The 21,364-nt window shown below is 35.4% G+C and overlaps 1 protein-coding gene across 12 annotated transcripts in view; it reads left to right on the plus strand.

The window, feature by feature from the left end:
* Dys (Dystrophin) overlaps positions 1-21,364 on the plus strand; it is a 2,834,509-nt gene that overhangs the window by 2,147,749 nt on the left and 665,396 nt on the right. The gene's annotated exons all lie outside the window — the stretch shown is intronic.

Raw genomic sequence — 21,364 nt, forward strand, 5'->3', positions numbered from 1 at the left:
CATTATCTCCTGGCCTAGTTGCCTCATAAGTGGTGCCTTCTTGATATCACTCGTGAGGTTCAGACCTGTCTTCGCACAGTTGACTAAATAACAATAGTCATATTTTTAAGCCCGCTCACCCTGCATTAAGAATTGGCGAAATGAGAAAGTTCCGTAGATTGGGGCAGAAGAGAGGTGTTTGGAAGTGAAAGGATACGAAGTCGGAACATCTGCACGATCTTTATCGCTTGGAGATGCGGTACTTGGCAAGCAGGAGCCGATCTCCAGTACATTTTTTTTACGACGCAACTGCATGTGTCGGATAATACCCACGCCCAGGTCGGAAGTTGGAATCTGTCCATCCAAGTTCCACGGAAGAAGAGCAAAAACGTAAAGGGTTAGATAGAGGGGGGTGGCAAGGACTGGACTGCTCTTTCCCCTCGAAGCAACTGTGGATATCGGCTGCCAATCCCAGGAAGGCTCGTGTCAGGTCCACCCTCACTTGTTTATCCAAGCTAACACTTTCGTAGACCAGTTTTCTGCTGGGTACGATCCCCAACCAATAGGGACTCAATATCATGTTCTTATAATAACCTTTCTTGATATGTGATATTGTACAGGGACATCATTTTATTTTTACTATCATTGTTAATATTAACTTGCCTATGCCTCTGGTTCAACGCCGTTTGCTATCCCCTTCCACGACTGGAGTTCGATAATACTGGCGTAACATACAAACAAATCACTTTACTAGGTATTTAGGAGGGAAGAAAAGTAGTTCATCCATTTACGTAAACTAGGAAATATCACGATTTTGAGTTTGATCATTTTCATTAGAATTTTATTTAATCAAAATACAGTACTGTATTAACAATAAGTGTTTTTACTTACGAACTGAGCTATCCATTCGGACGTATTCATTATGCAGTGTATATTATACTGTCTACAACACATTGGCATACAATATAGAGAATGAAGTTAAATTGAAAAATGATCATAATATGGATATTTAAACACATTTTTTTAAATGGTGGCCGTTCATTTCGATACAGTCTTCAGTTCTTTTGTGCATATTATCGCACTATAGACTATTGTACCTAATTCCAATTACCACTTTCGTCCTTCGTACTAGTAACTCATGTTGAAATAATTCTGTACCTACTCTATAAAAGAGTACCTTACGTACTGTAAATTCAATCTTCACTTCTGCCCGATCCGAAAAGATAAAATTACTCAGACATGCTATCTACTTTTCGTCCAAGTGGTTATGTCGTGGAGTCGTAGAAAGGGAGGAAATCACGTGACAGTTAATTACTTAACGAGGCCCTTTTATTTAAGTTATTTTAAACAGTTGTATAATATTACGTAGACGTCCAATTCCTAACAGAAATTAATGTTCTCAGAAAATAGCTAAGACAGCCCAGCCACTAGCTGGCGAATAAAATCAGGTGAGGGAAACCGGGATGCGACGTAGGCAAATGGACGACAGTATTTGTGCGAAAATTCTGCAATATTGAAAGCTCTTTCGTCACTGGAAAACGCGAACATATTTTTGGACCGTACTGTTTACTCTGAACGTAAAGCTACTATAACTGTATATGCGGTCTTGGTTCTGTGTAGAGGACGGTTGAACTTCATTAGTAGAAGGGGTGGGAGTGAAGTACAATAAAAAACTCAGGTACAATAAAAATTGAAGTAAAAATAAAATGATGTCCCTGTATTAAGTTTACGTTAAAACATTGGTATTCGGTAATATAACGGTTACCATGGTAGCCGCTGGAATTGAGGTTCGATAGTTGAAACCATAACAAGGACGATAGATTTTAAAGGTTGATAAATATTTAGCATAGCCTACATCGAAATATAAGTGCAGGATGGGCCAATGAAACGGGATGTTTTTAAGTAGTGAAATGTAACTTTAAATATTTTATTAAATTAACTTTTATGATATGGAAATATATAATACGACTATAGTACGACATTTGCATGTAACCACTACTTCTTGAAAATGACCATTGTCATAATTGTTGTTGTTGTTGTTTATATATTATTATGATGTGCCGAAGTACATATGACATTTCCATGCAGATATTCTGCGTCATCATACGATGAGAGATGAGTGGAACGGAGAAAAATTCTCTCCGGCACCGGGATTTGAACCCGGGTTTTGTGCAAGTCCACCTCTTGAGTTCCTTCTAGTGGCCTACCCTCATGTACTGCGTCACAAACGTATGACAGTGGCACAATGTCCACACATGTGCAGTGGTGCATCAGGATAGACCACTAGAGGGATCCCAAGAGGTGAAACTTAAACTGAGAGGATTCGATCCGACATCGGGATGGGAATCCGGTGTGGCCTAGTGGTTAGAGTCCACATCTGTGGAGTAACAGTCAGCGCGTCTGGCTGCGAAACCAGGTGCCCGGGTTTGAATCCTGGTCGGGGCAAGTTACCTGGTTGAGGTTTTTTCCGCGGTTTTCCCTCAACCCAATACGAGCAAATGCTGAGTAACTTTCGGTGCTGGACCCCGGACTCATTTCACCGGAATTATCACCTTCATTCAGACGCTAAATAACCTAGATGTTGATACAGCGTCGTAAAATAATTCAATAAAAAAATTAGTGGATAGAGCGTCAGCACGTAGAGCTGAAAACCCAGGTTCAAATCCCGGTGCGGGAGAGAATTTTTCTCCGTTCCACTCATCTTTCATCATATGATTACCCAGAATATCTGCACAAAAATATCATATGTAGACTACTTCGGTACATCATAATAATATATGATATACGAAAAAATAATCAGTGATTTAGAAGACGGCGCTTATTCCGTCGGATCCCGGCCACTTAGTCATCATAACGAGTGCACCTCTGCACATGTGTGGACATTGTGCCACTGCCATACGTCTATGACGCAGTACATGAGGGTAGGCACTAGAGGGAACCCAAGAGATGGAATTTAAACAGAGAGGATTCGATCCGACATCGGGATGGGAATCCTGTGTGGCTTAGTGGATAGAGCGTCAGCACGTAGGGCTGAAAACCCGGGTTCAAATCCCGGTGCCGGAGAGAATTTTTCTCCGTTCTACTCATCTTTCATCATATGTTGTTGTTTAGTCAACCGTCCGAAGACAGATCTGAACCTCACAAGTGATAGCAAGATGGCACCACTTATGAGGCAACTAGGCCAGATGGGGTAGGGTGGCCAGTTCCTTTCCCCCTTCATTGCATACATCGCCGACTAGCTACATATTACACTAGTCAGACTTCAGATGTGATACAAACAATTGTTCTTCCTCTGACACATAGATAGATAATTGTAGATGATAATAGGTATTCTTGAAGTACTTCCCTCCCAATTACGATCGTTTTGTATTGTATTAATTTTAATGTAATGTATTCTATTGAATGTATAGTATGTACGTATTTGTGCACGTATGTTGGTATGAATTTGAAAATGTATTTGTAATTATTTGTATGTAGATGCGTACAAGTATACGTGCATCTGTATACACAACATTATACGAGGCGTGTTTTGTGTTCACAATTTTGAATTCTGTTTAAGTCAGTAGCCAAAATTATGCGTGTGCTTCATATAAAATAGTAGAGGACAGCAGAACACCACATTTACATTCTTCATTTGTCATATTCGCACGGGTCGTTTTTCAAGTTAGAAAAGGTTATAATGAATATCCCTCTGCATGGCTAATGAACACAAACCCTCTACTCCAGTCGCTTCATTTGCCTACCAACGAATCAACCTCATTTCGCGAGCATGTGGAAATTAGGAAATCAGAATATTTTTAAAATGAAACAGCAACTTTTGAATACAAAGGTTCAGTCTTTTGTCCCTGACGAAGGTAGCAACCACTCCCTTGAAAACAAAAGACAAACCCTGACATGACTTTCAATTTTGTATCGCATATTTCGCAGAGAAGAAACAGGAATAACTATCTTAAAAATTCTGATAACAAAATTAAACACTGTGACATCGAGAAGAAGAATTTTTGGATTGTAATCGTGTGTTGAGGCTTCATATTTCCAACGTTTTGAAATTATTTATGGATTTAACCATCACGGTCGATTTCCTCAATACCTCAAGCCTCTCTTACTCTCTTCGTTGACTGACTGAACCAACAGTCCAGTTGTATCGGCTAGCAAGGAATCATTGATCCAACTGTCAATTTTTAATACTAGTCATATATGATTATGTCTTCTGACCACAATATTGTACGAAATGGAAATATAAAAATTGGAAATTTATCCTTTGAAGAGGTGGAAAAACTCAAATACCCGGAAGCAACAGTAACAAAAATAAATGATACTCGGAAGGAAATTAAACATAGAATAAATATGGGAAATACCTGTTATTATTCGGTTGAGAAGATTTTATCATCCAGTCTACTGTCAAAAAATCTGGAAGTTAGAATTTATAAAACAGTTATATTACCGGTTGTTCTTTATGGTTGTGAAATATAAGCTCTCATTTTGAGAGAGGAACATAGATTAAGGGTGTTTGAAAATAAGGTTCTTAGGAAAATATTTGGGGCAAAGATGGATGAAGTTACAGGAGAATGGAGAAAGTTACACAACACAGAACTGCACGCATTGTATTGTTCACCTGACATAATTAGGAACATTAAATCCAGACGTTTGAGATGGGCAGGGCATGTAGCACGTATGGGTGAATCCAGAAATGCATATAAAGTGTTAGTTGGGAGGCCGGGGTAATAAGACCTTTGGGGAGGCCGAGACGTAGATGGAAAGATAATATTAAAATGGATTTGAGGGAGGAGGGATATGATGATAGAGAGTGGATTAATCTTGCTCAGGATAGGGACCAATGGCGGGCTTATGTGAGGGCGGCAATGAACCTCCGGGTTCCTTAAAAGCCAATAAGTAAGTAAGTCATACATAATTATCCCGCGCCGTGCCGTCGCGGTCTAAGGCATCCCGCCTAGAACTCGCGTGACGGAGTGCGCGCTGGTTCGAGTCCTCATGGGGGAAGAAATTTTCTCATGAAATGTCGGCCAGTGTATGGGACCGGTGCCCACCCAGCATCGTAATCCACTTGGGCAGCTACAATAGATATCGAAAATTCGGTTTTGCAAACCAGCTATAACGGCTGGGGGGATGATCGTGCTAACCACACGATACCTCCATTCTGGTTGGATGATCGAACACCTCTACTTCGGCATGTGGACGTGAGGCCAGCAGCCGGCTGGTCGGTCTTGGCCCTTCAAAGAATTGTAGCGCTGTGGAGTTACTTTTTTTTTTTTTTTTTTTTTTTTTTTTTGAGTCATGCAAAACTAACTGTCCAGGTCTTTTGGCCAGTCAGGTGTAGTGCACAAAACTTTATAGTTTCTTACAGCTAGACATAAAGAACCGAAGAGTGCAGTTCTTGGGGTTAGCCAGATACAACGGTCCCAACTGGCCAGTTGTTTATGCTAGCCAGATATAACGTACTCAACTGTCAAATTGTTTGTGCTAGCGAAGTATAATGGATCCTACATCCAGTTGTTAGATTCCGCCTACGAAACTATTAAATACCTCCCACATGTTTCAACTCTTATTTGGGAAGCCTAGGCAAAAATGAACTGCTTAAGTCAGACATCCTGTATAGAATATATGCCTAGCCTATGTGTACTTCAGAGTTGCCACATTTCACTCACCACACTAAAATAAGTGAAAATTATTGACCAGCCTCATGCCGGATAGTGATCACAGCTTCTGACTACAGTTCATGAGGTCCCGGGTTCGATTCTCGGTTAGAACACAGGAATTTTTCCTTAAGGGTTAGGTACAGCTTATCAGCAGTAACATTTTTGGAAATATTCAACATTTTTTTCCTCCATTACTGTATCTACACAATAATCAAAATTGGTTTGTATAAAACACTGTCCTTCTGCTAAATGAAAAAAATACTTTTACGATTTCTTTTTCAAAATTCATTATGGTGGCAGTTCACTGTGCAGTGACGAAGCGTTTCCCTCATAACTCATAAACTTGTTAATTTTTTTATGTTCTCTCTCTCTTATTTTATTGCTAAAACTCATGTTTACAATATCATGCTCTTTCAACTACATTACTTAATAAATAATATTTTTTTTTATTTTGTGTTAGAAGAAAATACTGATATATGACCATTTTTTTAAATGAGTTTATTTTTTATCAGACAATCTGTCAAAATCATGCTCTTTCAACTACATTCCTTAATAAATATTTTTTTTTATTTTGTGTTATAAGAAAATACTGATGTATGACCATTTTAAAAATGAATTTATTTTTTATCAGACAATCTATCAAAGGTGGAGAAGTGATCTTGCATCATATTGCAGATATGATATGCATGAATACATACAAAAAATTTCATCACAGAATGTTGGATAGTTTTTGAGTTATGTGGGAAACGCTTCATCACTGCACAGTGAACTGAATTTTCAAAAAAAAAAAAAAAAAAAAAAAAAATGTAAATATTTTTTTTTTTTTCCATTGTAAAGATATTTTTTTCATATAGCATAAGGACAATGCTTTACACATACCAATTTTCATTATTGTACAAGAAACGGTAATGGAGGGAAAAAAAAATTGTTGAATATTTCCAAAATTTTACTGCTGTAAGCTGTACCTAACCCCTTAAAGGAAAATGTTCCTGTGTTTTTCCATGGTCTAGAAATTACACGAGGCTTAGATTTAAGACCTCTCTTGGCACTTCATAATCATCCTATCATAATATCACCAGGGGCAGCGTCTGCCCCTTCCAGACATCCCAACCTCACAAGTGGGTTACAAATAAACCATTGCCAGGAGAGACCAGAAATATCAAAAGACAGCCTGGTAGCATTGGGGAATAAAAAAAGTGAAAATTATTTTCAGGACTTACTTTAACTTGTCGTGGAACGTAACTTAATTTCTTACTGATTTCAACTTTGAGTCGTTGTAGATGAAAATTTAGTAGACTTGTATCCATTTTCCGGCAGAGATGGAGAAATTGTATCCTTCCCATAGGAAGAAGGTGTGTGTCTAGCATTAGGCCAAAATAAAAGATATTGAAAAAGATGAAAGCAATATAGAAGACAGTACACAGCAATGAAATATAGCCTAATAGTTTGGATTTATACACTAATTCCGTGAGGAATATATTTAACTAGTGGCTTGTGCAGCAAATGCTGCAAACTAAGTTCATTAGACGTTCAAATAAACTTTTTCAGATTTTTTTTCAATGAAGAATACCAGACATTCTGAAAGTTATTTGTTCCATAATAATGAAAGATACTCTCTCTCGAGCCAATACTGAATATAACCACGCATATAAATATCAACACCACACCGCCATTAAATATATGAAAAAGACCCAACCCCACTTGATTAATAGTTATAAAAATATTTTATTTTTAATAAAATTATTATTTTACGTAAGTTTTATAGCTTTCAGTAACATATACTACATATACTATATAGCCGCCACTCAGTAAAATATAGAAATCAAAATCTAATTTAAGTTATTCTCTACATCTACTTATATAACCCCAAAACGTTTCACTTTCATATCATCAATATAGCATTAATATATATAATTAATGAAAAATTGTCACATAATGGCATTAACTACAATGATATTCCATTTATAATGGTAATAATGTCATCAAACCACCTCAAGTTTCGTAGTTTTTAATATCCAATATACAGCTGTACCCAGAAAATTACACACCACAGAATCGAACCTGTAAATTATTTTTAGTAAGTTAAGGTTTTGATAACCAATTTAATTTGAGCTCTGAATATGTCGGCATTCTTGCAGATCATGGCCTTCGTATAATATTGTTTACTGTAGTACGTGTTTTGTTTTATTCTGAAATGTAATTAGCTAGTTCTCAAAACTGACGACAGATGGATTTTGGAAAATAGGAAAATTATGTAGGAAAATTGACATTTTACTGAAAGCTACTATTTTTTCTGAAAAACTTTGGGTTCCAAGCTTCAAAATGAGGGTCATTTATTAAAATCCGTTCAGCCGTTTTCCTGTAATTTCCATTACCAGTTCAAATTGTACATAGAGTAGAACTTGGTTATAGGACCTCGTTTTGTGCGACACCTCGCCTATAACGTCAAATATTCTGTGGTCCCAACTAATTCCCCATAAGACATATGCTTTTCTACCTTGCTTAATACGACAAACGTATATGCGTCTACCTCGCATATAACGTCATTTTCAACCTCAGTTTGGAATACAGTTTTCTAAGAACCAAAGTATTTTGCTGAAATCTGGCAAATCCCTTACTGTTCCCTTCTATCATAGACCTCTGGAATGCAGACAGATTCCCCATCCCATTGTAACCTGCCCGAATTCATGCGGTATTAATGGTAGCCTACCTGCATACGGTCAGTTTCAACAGGAAGATATCACTAAGTGCACGCATTTTAACGCAGTGTGGCCACTAAAAGAAGTGAGTGACACTTTAGAAGCCATTAGAATTGTGAACATTTCTATGAAGCTAGGAGAAGGAGCAGTGAAATTGCAACTGAAATAATGAACATAGAATTTAATTCGGAAAGTGTATATTGGGCAAGTAGGAGACAACAGAGTAAAATGACTGATTACTTCACTCCTCAGTAAATAAGTTTGGTGAGTAATGAACAAACTGTTTTAATACAGAATACTGTATTTATAATTGTACACGTATTTTATTGTGTTCATGGTATGCTTAAAAGTCAATACATAAATCAAAAATAAGTCTAATTGTGTTTACTATTTTTCGTTTTCCACCTCACTAGATTGTTAATGTGAATCTCGGTTACTACGACACTCGTTTATAACAACATAATTTTTAAGGTCCCTTGGATGTCGTTATAACCAAGTTCTACTGTATAGTTTTTATATACATCAGATTATTTCCGGGGAAAATTATTATTGTGAAACATGCTGGCACACAGAGAAATGGGATATCAATTCTGTTACATTAGCTTGAAACAGAATCTGGATTACAGTAACAGACCGTAGATTGGATAGGCCTACTTAGTCTTCCACAGAATTAGTAACCGTTGCTATGACAACAAAAGATAGACGCAGGCTCATTATAATTTGGATTGCGTTTTGTAATAGCAATGTTACATTTTCGAAATAATCAGATACAAAAGCTTCAAGCCGTAAGTACAAGAGATGTAAACTTTACGAGGTAAGATAAATAAAACAAGAAAAAGCCGAAAGACAAGTGTTATCATGTGCGAGTGGTTGTTTGCATGCTACTGCGGTGCAAGCCATGAATATTAATGACCGTGGTATGGTCCGGTGATATCAAATCTAGACTCCTGGCGGCCGTATCTCTGGGGAACAGCCATCTAACTTGCCTCCACAAGGTCTGTGACAGGTACTGTACGAGGCTTACAAACTCTCAGCCATCTTCTTTCCACACCGGCGGTGCAATATTCCAGTTTATTATCTCTCCAATGTTATTCAATTCAGAAACGGTTGTCGTTTAAATATTTCCACCACTTCCACCCTCTACCACCCCCTCTCTCTACGAACTTGTGTTTCCATGCGCCATTTATATTCCACTCATGTATTTCTGTTTGCTTGCTTCTTTAGCAGATATGAATCTGCCGGAAATGTATTTATTTTTTGCCGTCTCTAAAATATGATAGATTAGTTATGGAGGACCGCGTTTTTTTGATAATGCAGTGTTTCTCAAACTATAGTCCACGAACTCCAAGTGGTTCTAGAGCAGGCATGGGCACTATGATCCCGCACGGGCACTGTTTACATCACCCTTCATTTCTCCCTCCACAGATATTGTACTGACGTTCAAAGATATCCGACCTGCGATTTTATAATCGTGTAAGCGAATTTTCCAACCACGGGATAAGTCACAACCAAAGATAGCCTATAAAAAATTGACAAACTTTGAAAGAGTTCCACTAATTCTCAATAGATGGAACCATTATTGGGGCGGTTAAAAAGTGTCAGGGAAAAGGTTTATGTAGATAAAGCATAAATTATTCTCATTATTGACTATATCAGCGGTTTCCAGCTTAACCCGGTGTTGTTTTACAATCAATAGAGTGGTATGAAAAATTGAATTCTATAACGGGGGTATATTATGTACGATTGTAATACTGACTATTATCTTCGCCATCTGTTCGTAGAAGTAATAACTAAAGAAACCATACTTACATCAACAAATTATCGATCACTATCGATTAATACGGTTAAATATCTTTGAACGTCAGTGCACGTACAGTAAGCAGAGGTTGAACTCGGTACCATAGCGTTCTAATCAGGGGTCTGTAAAGTGTAGAATATGGCGAATAAATTGTAGGTTTCGTTCTAATTTCCAAGAAACGTGGGAACAAGACTATTTTGGTATTATGAATGAAGGTAAAGCTCACTGCCTCGACTTTTCAGTTGAGATTTATATAAACATTATACCCGTAATATCAGACGGGTTCACACCTGTGGAGTAACGGTTAGCGCGTCTGGCCGCGAAACCATATGGCCCGGGTTCTATTCCCGGTCGGGGCAGGTTACGTGGTTGAGATTTTTTCCGGGGTTTTCCCTCAACCCAATATGAGTAAATGCTGGGAAACTTTCGGTTCTGGACCTCGGACTCATTTCACCGGCATTATCATCTTCATTTCATTCAGACGCTAAATAACCTAAGATGTTGATAAAGCGTCGTAAGATAACCTACTAAAAAATATCACACTGTACTTCGATCTTGAACATAAGAAGGATTTTGACGAACATAAACTTATAGGTAAGAGTTTTAAAATAGGATTCTTAAAAATGATTTACATTAATAAAATATTTGTTACATACTATAAAGTAATGTGTTGCATAAAATTTAATAATTTTTAGTTATTATTATTGTTATTATTGTTGTTATTATTATTATTATTATTATTATTATTATTATTATTATTATTTACAAGTAACGTTTGCGTTGTTCCGAAATGTATTGAAAGCACTTATTTTTAATATAGAGCGCAATATAAAATAGCATAGCATGGAATAAGTTATAGTTGTTGTTTAGTCAACTGTCGGAAGACAGATTTGAACCTCGTAAGTGACACCAATAACTCATCACTTATGAGGCAACTAAGGCAGAAGAAATGGAGTAGGGTGGCCAGTTCCTGTCCCCATTCTTTGTATACATCGCTGACTAATAACATATTACACTAATCAGACTTCAAATGTGTACAAACAATATTGTTCTTCTTCTGACACATTGTCAAATGAAATGTACTGCTTGATAAATAATAGATATAGGGGAGACTCGTCCAATTTGGCAATATTTGTATTTTGACACAGTTTGTAATTACATATTCTGAAATTAAATATTCCTCTATTATGGAATGTGTTTAAACATTAAATCCCAATAAACCTCTGAAAGAAAATTCTACAAATCTAAATTACTTTACACATAACACACTAATAAATAACAAATGACATGTTTCCAGATTTGGTACTTCATCAGGATAAATTGGCAATAGTACAGGGGTAATTTGGCAATAGCATTAAAAAGTACATTTTTCAAAATAAAACAGTAGTACAAGGTTTATAAGGCTTAATTTACTGGGACAAGAAGTCACTAAATACCATAAAAAAGGAAAGAATTGAATGGATTTTTCCGACCACTCTTATTAACTATATTGAAGGTTGTCTTCTAATTTCTTTTGCCGATAGCCCAAACCCAAGTTCTTGCATTTTTATTACATATGTCATCAGTTTTTTATCTTCCTCGACGGTTAGAACTATGGGTCTTCCTTTCTTGGGAATGACAACGTCATCGGGTCCTGAGGATGCATACAGAAACCTCTTTAAGTTGTTAAAGGGCACATTGTACTTGTTAGAAGCCTTATAAGTCGACGATCTATTTTTCAAAACACTCCCAACCGCAGCCCGCAAATCATCTTTGGAATATTTTTCAGAATAATGTCCTCGTTGCCTCGGCATATCTGCAACACAATACACACAGTGCTGCATTGAAGACTGTAAAAATCCCTCACACGTTCCTACTCTTAAATTTTACCATCGAGTACATATTCTTGTTCAAAGAGAGCTGCAATATATCACTGTAAAGGAAAATGGCTAATTCACACTATCCTGGAGAAACCTTTTTTGCTAAGAAGAATATAAAACGAGCTAAGGCCTGATGTGTTATTAACAGAAAATATTAATTATATACATGGCTTACCTTATAATATGGAGTCTCAGCTTTTGATATATAATGCACAAACATACGTAGGTAATGAAGAACACTTTCTTTCCATCTTTGTATACACACGTCCACACAATCACCACGTTCACAGGGAGTATTCAACACTTCTTTCTATTAGTAACAATATCTGGCACTATAATGCGCGGATTCGAATGACACGAAAACTAAAAGTACAGTCAGATGTTGCACTCTATGAAGGTGTCATTGAACTTCTTAAAACTGTGGAGGAAATTTGCCGAGTTTCCCCTACATATCACCCAGAACCTCAGTCAAAGGTAAATGAAATACAGGTTCGAGTATATTAATTATATGTTAGGAAACTCTACATAGTATAAAATAACTTGTACCTTACTTAGGCCTATCAACTAATAACAAATTCTGTGTGTGCGTGCGTGTGTGTGTGTTTTTGTGGCCGGGAGGACAAAAGTCTTAAGTAACAATTTTATACTTTTCAGCAGAGCAGTAGAAAGATTGAAATTGGTGTCAATTATATAGTCTTTTAATTAAGGGTTTTTTTCTGGATATTATTTGTTTATATTTCTTATAAAATAGGTAATGTTGCTCATTTAACAATTTTCTTGAATATTTCCAAAAATAGCCGCACGTAAGCCCTTTTAAGACTAGAACCCAAACTGAGTAGAAGGGACTATTTAAACATAAGACCTTTTCCATGTCTAAATAAACGAGAAATGTAAATTATTAGGAATGCAAAATGGGTCTTAAACAATTATAGGACTGTTTACCCTGTTGCTTAAACTTTTAAAAGGAAATGGCATCAGTATGTGATAAAATAGCTAAAATACAAGTTAGACCTTTTTAATAGGGAAGCTTGGAAGTAAACATGTGATCGTTTGTAAGGAATAAAGTATTAAATATTCTTAAGTCCTTTATTCTGTGTGTGTTCGATTCAAAAAGTACTTAGGACATTTGGTAACGCTCTATAAATCCAGTCAGGAGTCTTATTTGGCTTTAACCGTTTTACCAGATTGTAGAGAATTGTTTCCGTTTTCAGAATATATATACATCTCATTTTCACAAAAAATTGACTTAAGACCTTTTTCATCTCGGCCACATATATGCCAATAATATGCAAAACAAGACAGAACACAGAACAGTAAAATAAACTTCGTACTTTTGTGCAGTAGAGCTCAGGTTGTTAATACCTTGTACTGTTTTGCGACATCTTGGATGCGAAGTAAGGCCTTTCGGATCAGTGAATCCGTTACCTGACTGGAATAAGTCTGACGAAAATCAAGTTAGCCTCATTACCTAAATCCACAGTGTCTAGTGTTTCGATTTTTCCTCCTCACGAGCTACAGAAACAAGGAGAATCTACAATCATGACGCAAGAACTTTCAACTAGTGTTGCTAAGCGACGACAAGACTAGGAAGTGTTGATTGTATTGCATAGGTCGTTAGCTCTGTTAGAATCATTAGCTAAGTATATTTGTCATTCTTTTTTAACAGCGTTGTTTATCTACAGATTCTATTCAGAAGTGATGAAACGACAAGGTGAATGTAGAGTACTTCTTGGATTAGAATTAGAAGAGAAAGTCTAATCAGTCATTTTTAGCTTTTGCAGAGTTTCCTTATGTCTAACCCTAGATATTTTGGTTATAATCTGGCAAATATTTGAATGAAAATTGGGAAATGATGATAAAAAGGAGTGATAAAAGAATAATAATAATCTATACTAATAATAAATCTGTAGCCGAATTTTTCTGGTAATTTTCCATTTTCCAAAAATAATTGGTCCTAACATATATAATTAACCACCCTGAAACCGAAAATCGCTTTTTTTGACATTTTTGTTTGTATGTCTGTCTGTCTGGATGTTTGTTACCTTTTCACGCGATAATGCCTGGACCGATTTATATAAAAATTGAAATATAAATTAAGTTCGTTGTAACTTAGATTTTAGGCTATATGACATTCAAAATATTTCATTTAAAAGGGGGGTTATAAGGGGGCTTGAATTAAATAAATCGAAATATCTCCCTTATTATTAATTTTCATGAAAAATATTACATAGCAAAAGTTTCTTTAAAAATAATTTCCGATAAGTTTTATTCTATGCAAAATTTTGATAGGACTGATAGAGATAAATGAGTTTCAAAATTATAATAACAACGCCATCTAAGGCGGTGTAAAGAAATAAAAAACAAATGACTTCGTCTATAAGGGACCTTGGACAACAACAATCGAAAGCTTTGAAACAGCCTACAGAGAATGTTTGTTTGTATGAAGTAATATCGGAAGCTAAATTAACCGATTTGTATAATTAATTATTAATTCACCTAATTATGAATTCACCATTGGAAAGTGTAGTTTCTCTAGATACACATAATGCTATAATGTTATTACAGTAACTTCTGAGTGAATCGAGGACAGGTAAGATTAAAATAGCTTCTTATGCACAGAAAACTTGATAGGCTACTCTGTACATTCGTTTCCTGTATTTCTAAAATAATTTTTATGACCAAATGAGTGGCCTCTGGATAAAAATGATCGCATTTAAATTTTTTAATACAATTTAAATTAAGTAACATAATAAACGATTTATCCTTCTATCAAACACGAATGTTCCCTGTATCAAATGCCCTATTTTAATTATGCAATTACGTTATATCTATTTCTAACGGGTGCAGCGGAGCGCACGGGCACGACTAGTAATAATAATAATCCGAGGCACAACGCATGAAGGATCATGACCGATCTGTCGACTGCTAGCCTCACGTCCACATGCCGTATCAGATGTGAACGATCATCCAACCAGAATGAAGGTATCGTGGTTAGAACGATGATCCCCCCCAGCCGTTATAGCTGGCATTCGTAACCGGATTTCGCTATCTATCGTAGCTTCCAAAGTGCATCACGATGCTGGGTGGGCACTGGTCCCATACACTGGCCGAAATTTCATGAGAGAATTTCTTCCTTCATGAGGACTCGAACCAGCGCGCATTCCGTAGCACGAGTCCTGGGCAGGATGCCTTAGACCACTTAGGACAATGATAAAAGAGTACAATTAATAAAAGACGGACAATACTGGAATTAAAAACCTTTTTCCTTGACAACCAACACATTAGAAATCATAAAGTCCATAGATTCGTTCATTTAAAACTTCTTCACAAAGTACACATTACAAAGAAAAGGACTGCAATTTATAATTAAATTTAGATACAGTGGAGGAGGCAAGACTTAGTATTGTCTATTGTGAACATAGTAAGCTGTCAAACAGATTTTCTTTCAGTTTCATTTCACTGCTCTATAATTGCAGCACAATAATTTCATAACCTCTTAATGACGTATGTGGTTTGTATTTATATTTATTTTGCTAATAATTGTAACAAAATATAATATGAACAGATAAAACTTTAGCTCACCCCTGAAAGAATAGAACTCGTGCTCAGGGGCGGATCCCTGAATTTAAATTAAGAAGTATATAATAAAATTTGTCTTATGTCTACTACAGAATAAGAATATATAAATCTAAATTTACAATTTTTCATTATTTATAAAATCCATACATAACTTTTTAAATTTAGTACTAGAACTATTAGAATTGACAAGATTAGAATATTTAAATATAAATTTGTTATATATTCTTGGGCCTAAATCACTACTATGATTAAATACTGCAGCAGTGCTGCATTTTGGTTCAAACAAACTTAAAGAATTCATACCTTTTGTTTCATAACTATGAGAATACAATTCAAAATTATTTATGAATTTTATTAATACAATATAGTAAATTTGTCTTATGTTAAGAACATTAAAGTCTAAAAACAATTTTTGAGATGGAAAATCAATAGGTTTATGACGACATATTTTAATTATTTTCTTCTGTAATAATTAAAGTGGATTAAAATTGGATTTGAATAAGCTATCCCATCCTATAATTTCATACATAATTACCGATTGAAATAAAGTTAAGTATATTGTGCGTAATAAACGTATTGACGAGTAATTCCTGAATACAGTAAAACAAAATAATATATTATTTTACGTAATTTATTACAAAGGTAATGTGTTGGTTCCATTTTAAATGATTGTCGAATATTATGCCTAAATACTTAACCTCAGAGAACTTCTTAATAAGCGGACATTTACAATGTATAAGACAACAATCAGAGTTATGTAATTTAATATGCCTTAATATAGATGTAGGAAGTTTGTTACATTTTTCAGATAATGAGAATGGAATAATTATGGTTTTATTTTCGTTATTAGAAAGATAATTTATGTCAAACCATTTCTTTTATTAATTTAAGTCCATTATTTGAATTATTATATGCATCGTACCAAGTTTTTCCACCAAAAAGTAAAATTGTATTATTTCCGTAAGAATAATGAACAACATTGTTTTGTTGTAAGTCAATTTTTAATAGGTCATTAATCATTTGTACCCAAGAAACTTTCATTTTAAATGATTTCCTATGTTTTCGTATCATTTATCTTAATGTTTTTTTCTTTCAAATTGTCACACAATTTGTTTTTAATGATTATTCTGTATGAATTGATTAGTAAGCCGATCTATCGAACCCTTATTTAGGGCGGCTTTTGTTAATGCAAATTTATTATATAGTTAAAAAGAGACTTTAAATAAATACATTTCAGTTTCCGATAAAACAAATCTAACTAGACACAAGCTGAAGACATGTTGGAACAAGTACGTCCGTGAAAGTTCGATTCTCCAGAGACGGTGGGAGGGGGTTAAGGTGGGGGGAGCACCACCTCGACTGTGGAGAGACAATACTGTCTCGAGTATTGTCCCCGGGGGCGGGATAGCACCTTAAATGGATTAGAACCACGCCTGTAATCCCTCCTGATTCACTTGGTAATCGCAAAAATCTCGCGAGGACGGTAGAAAGAAGACATCTAATTCTGTTAACTGATTTGGTCCAGTACAGACTCTGTTGGACAGGCAGAGCTTATCTTGTTTTACTGGAAAAAGTGAGAATTGCTTTGCTTGTGTTATTCTATGTCTTCATTTACTTGATATCTGTTTATCTTTCGTCCAATTTTATGTAATGCAATATAGTATATTTAACTTCCGTTCAAAATGTTGGATCTTTCTTTGGAATCTAAAACACAAATTGACTCTTTATACTAAATCGGCTCCAACAATTTGCTTTTTAGTTTTGTTTCTTACGAGATAAGGAGGTAATGAAATGAGGTAGTCAGTAGGTGGGACTGAAGCCAGTTGGTCTATGGCGAGTCCTTGGCATCAACCCCTTTGATTTGATTACCCCCCTTTGATTTGATTACCTGGTTGGGTTTTTCCGAGGTTTTCCCCAACCAAAAGGCAAATGCCGGGTAATATTTTGGCGAATCCTCGGACCTCACCTCATCTCACTACATCTCGCCAAAATATTGTAAAAAAATTCCACAAAATTGTAAAAATTGTAGAAAATTACTAAATTGTAAAACTATAAAAATTTGTAAAAATTGTAATTGTAATATTGTTAAATTTTTACTTGTTCCACATCTTAAAGCTTCATTCCTCATGTAAGGTCTATGGAATAGAATAAATTAATGAATGAATGAATAATAATAATTAATAATTTATTTAATCTGCCAGAACTAAGGCCAGTAGGCCTTCTCTTCCGCCCAGCCAGACTCTAATTCTAATTGAATTCTAGACCGAATGTTTCTGAGAAATCGTCGTCGTCATCGTCATCGTCATCATCATCATCATCATCATCATCATCATCATCATCATCATCATCATCAAGGATTAGCCCTTGTGACATGTTCCATCTTTGTCTTAAGAGTTTTAATTGTTTCATACATCGTTCTGAATTTATTTATTTATTTATTTAGTAATTTATTTATTTGGTTATTTACTTATTTATTCATGTATTTATTTATTTACATAGTTATTTATTTAGTTATATATTTACTTATTTATTTATTTATTTATGTATTTGTTTAGTTATTTATTTATTTAGTTACGTATTTATTTATTTATGTATTTATTTATGTAATTATTTTATGTATTTATTTATGTATTTTTTGTATTTATTTATATATTTATTTATGTATTTATTTCCTTATTTACTTAGTTACTTATTTATTTACTTATTTATTTATTTATTTATTTATTTATTTATTTATTTATTTATTTATTTATTTATTTATTTATTTATTTATTTATTTATTTATTTATTTACTTATTTATTTATTTATTTACTTACTTAATTGCTTACTTGCTTGTTTGCTTGCTTGGCTTTGCTTTGCTTTGCTTGGCTTGGCTTGGCTTGGCTTGCTTGCTTGTTTATTTCATACAGACGGGGATCTGTCCGATATCTAGGTAGCTAGTAGGCAAAGCGAGTACAAATTAAAATTATAAAACAAAAATATTTCTGGCCACTACCGTAAGAACCAGGCTCGTGTACGGTGTATTGTTATTTATTTATCGAAATCTATATTTCGTAGTATGATAGTACCCTAAATTATTATAATTTGTCACTTGTTCTATGACATTGTTATTTATTTAAGGAGTCCACACCTATGGAGTAACGGTTAGCGCGTCTGGCCGCGAAACCAGATGCCCCGGGTTCTATTCCCGGTCGGGGCAAGTTACCTGGTTGTGGTTTTTTCCCGGGTTTTCCCTCAACCCAATATAAGCAAATGCTGGGTAACTTTCGGTGCTGGACCCCGGACTCATTTCACCGGCATTATCACCTTCATCTCATTCAGACGCTGAATAACCTAAGCTGTTGATAAAGCGTCGTAAAATAACCTACTATATATATTACTACTCTTCAGGATTTCTCGTGGGACCTATAAAAGGAAACGAAACGGAATTCACCAGGTGGATGACAGTACTTCAGTAGACTGTGTTGAATCAAAAAGAAATAATCTACATAAAATTCAGCATTTCATTTCATTAAATAGAGAAAATTCATTTTTGATTATACTACATAGGCCTAATGATATGTATCTATTTACTTGTAAGCCTGTAATGAATGCATGTATTTTTATAAATAGTGGGGCAGCTTCCAGTCCCTCTTTTATTTCTCCTTGCACTCAGTTGCTATTCATTGAAGTTGAAAACTTTGGTTCCCTTGGAAACATAGTCTAAAAATATTTTTCCTAGCTCTCTATTGCGGCTGCTGCTATGTCGCTACGGAAACCGAGAAATGCAAACAAAACACGACCTCTATGTCTTGTTCTTGCAAATGTAAACAAGAACACCGTTTCCGAACCATCGCCTCTGTAAACAGGTTGCGAAATGTTCCCGTATGCTTCAAACCAGTGAAGACGCTGAGAGGTGCTTCCAGGGGGGAAAAAGAGAAACGAAACGAAGCGTTAAAAGACTGCTAAAGATAGTATCTGCCTTGCAGCGCTAGACTCATTCAGTTGCATGGAAAACAAGTAATGATTAAACGAATAATAGGTTTCCTCTAACGGACTGGAATTTTAAGATGACTGTAGTAAACTCCTGAAACAAGTTATATTCTCCGTCTTAGTTTTTTTCTATCCCACACATTGAACTCTGCAGGAACGAAGTAATTTAATTTGATTGGTATTCGATTCGACCTTCCGTCTCGAACTCTTCCAATTTTATTAATAGAATGAACCATATTTATCGTATTCTGTACGTTGATCTGTGCTTTAATGTAAAGTAGGTAAAATTATCCCCCAGCACCTTACGGCGTATGGGAGCATGGAGGTATAACTCAAATACTTTCTTGACATCGGGATGAGGAGAAAGTAATGTGGCCAGCAAGATCTTTTCGCTTACGGAAAAAGCCGTGGTTGTATGATCATTTTTCTCTCCTGAGGATATAAACAGGGTGGAAGTGATCGGTTATAACCATAGGTAGGAAGTTGGTACCAAAAGAGTAGATTTCAGTTGAGTACAGCGAGAAGTATACATGTCACCCACACCTCGCCCTGCTCCCGCTCGCTACAGACGATACGCAGTATGTTCACATAAACAACGCATAGTGGCATTCTGTGGAGCTGTGTACAGTCATGAATAGTTTGAACAATATTGTTAATTTATATTAATATTTTAGATTTTGAACAAAGTGAGCTATTCTGTTATTACTGTATTATTTACGTAATGTTAATATTATGCATGATACCGAAAAAGTAAACTCATCTGTCATTAAATAACTATGTACCTGAGTTTTTTAATGTACTTCACTCCCACCCCTTCTACTAGTAAACTTCCACACAGAACCAAGGCCGCGTTTTCAGTCAAAGTCGCCTTACGGTCACGTAAACAGTACTGAGTTAGTGAAATATGTTCGCGTTTTCCAGTGACGAAAGAGCTTTCAATATTGAATCATATTTTCGCACAGGCACTGTCGTTCGTTTGCCTAAGTCGCATCCCGGTTTTCCCCACCCGCTTCTGCTCGCCCCTCTGTAAAGGCTAGTGGCTGGACTGTCTTAGCTCTTTTCTGAAAACATTAATTTCTGTTAGGAATTTGACGTCTACGTAATATTATACAACTGTTAAAAATAACTTAAAAGGGCCTCGTTAAGTAATTAACTATCACGTGATTTCCTCCCTTTTTACGACGCTGCGACGTAACCACTTGGACGGACAGTAGATAGCATGTCTGAGTAATTTTATCTTTTCGGGCAGAAGTGAAGATTGAATTTACAGTACGTAAGGTCTCTTTTATAGAGTAGGTACAGAATTATTTCATCATGGGTTATTGATACGAAGTACGAACCTGGTTATTGGAATTACGTACAATAGTCTATAGTGAGATAATATGCCTGTATCGACATGAACGGCCACCATTTTCAAAAATGTATTTAGATATCCATATTATGATTATTTTTCAATTTACCTTCTTTTTTTATATTGTAGACAGTATAATATACGCTGCATAATAATTACGTCCACATCGGTTCGTGAGTAATAACACTTATTATTAATGCTGTACTGTATTTTGATTAAACAAAAACCAAATGAAAACTATCAAACCTAAAATTCCGATATTTCCTAGTTTACGTAAATGGATGAACTACTTTTCTTCCCTCCTATACCTAGTAAAGTGATTTGTTTGTGTTTTACGCCAGTATCGTCGAACTCCTGTCGTGGAAGGAAGTAGCAAACTGTGTTTCCAGTCCTCAACCATAAATCCAAAGGTATAGCCAGGTTAATATTACAAATGTTAGTAAAATAAAATGATGTCCCTGTATAATAT

Source organism: Periplaneta americana, chromosome 11 (genome assembly GCF_040183065.1).
Source record: "Periplaneta americana isolate PAMFEO1 chromosome 11, P.americana_PAMFEO1_priV1, whole genome shotgun sequence".
In the NCBI taxonomy this organism is placed as follows: Eukaryota; Metazoa; Arthropoda; class Insecta; order Blattodea; family Blattidae; genus Periplaneta; species Periplaneta americana.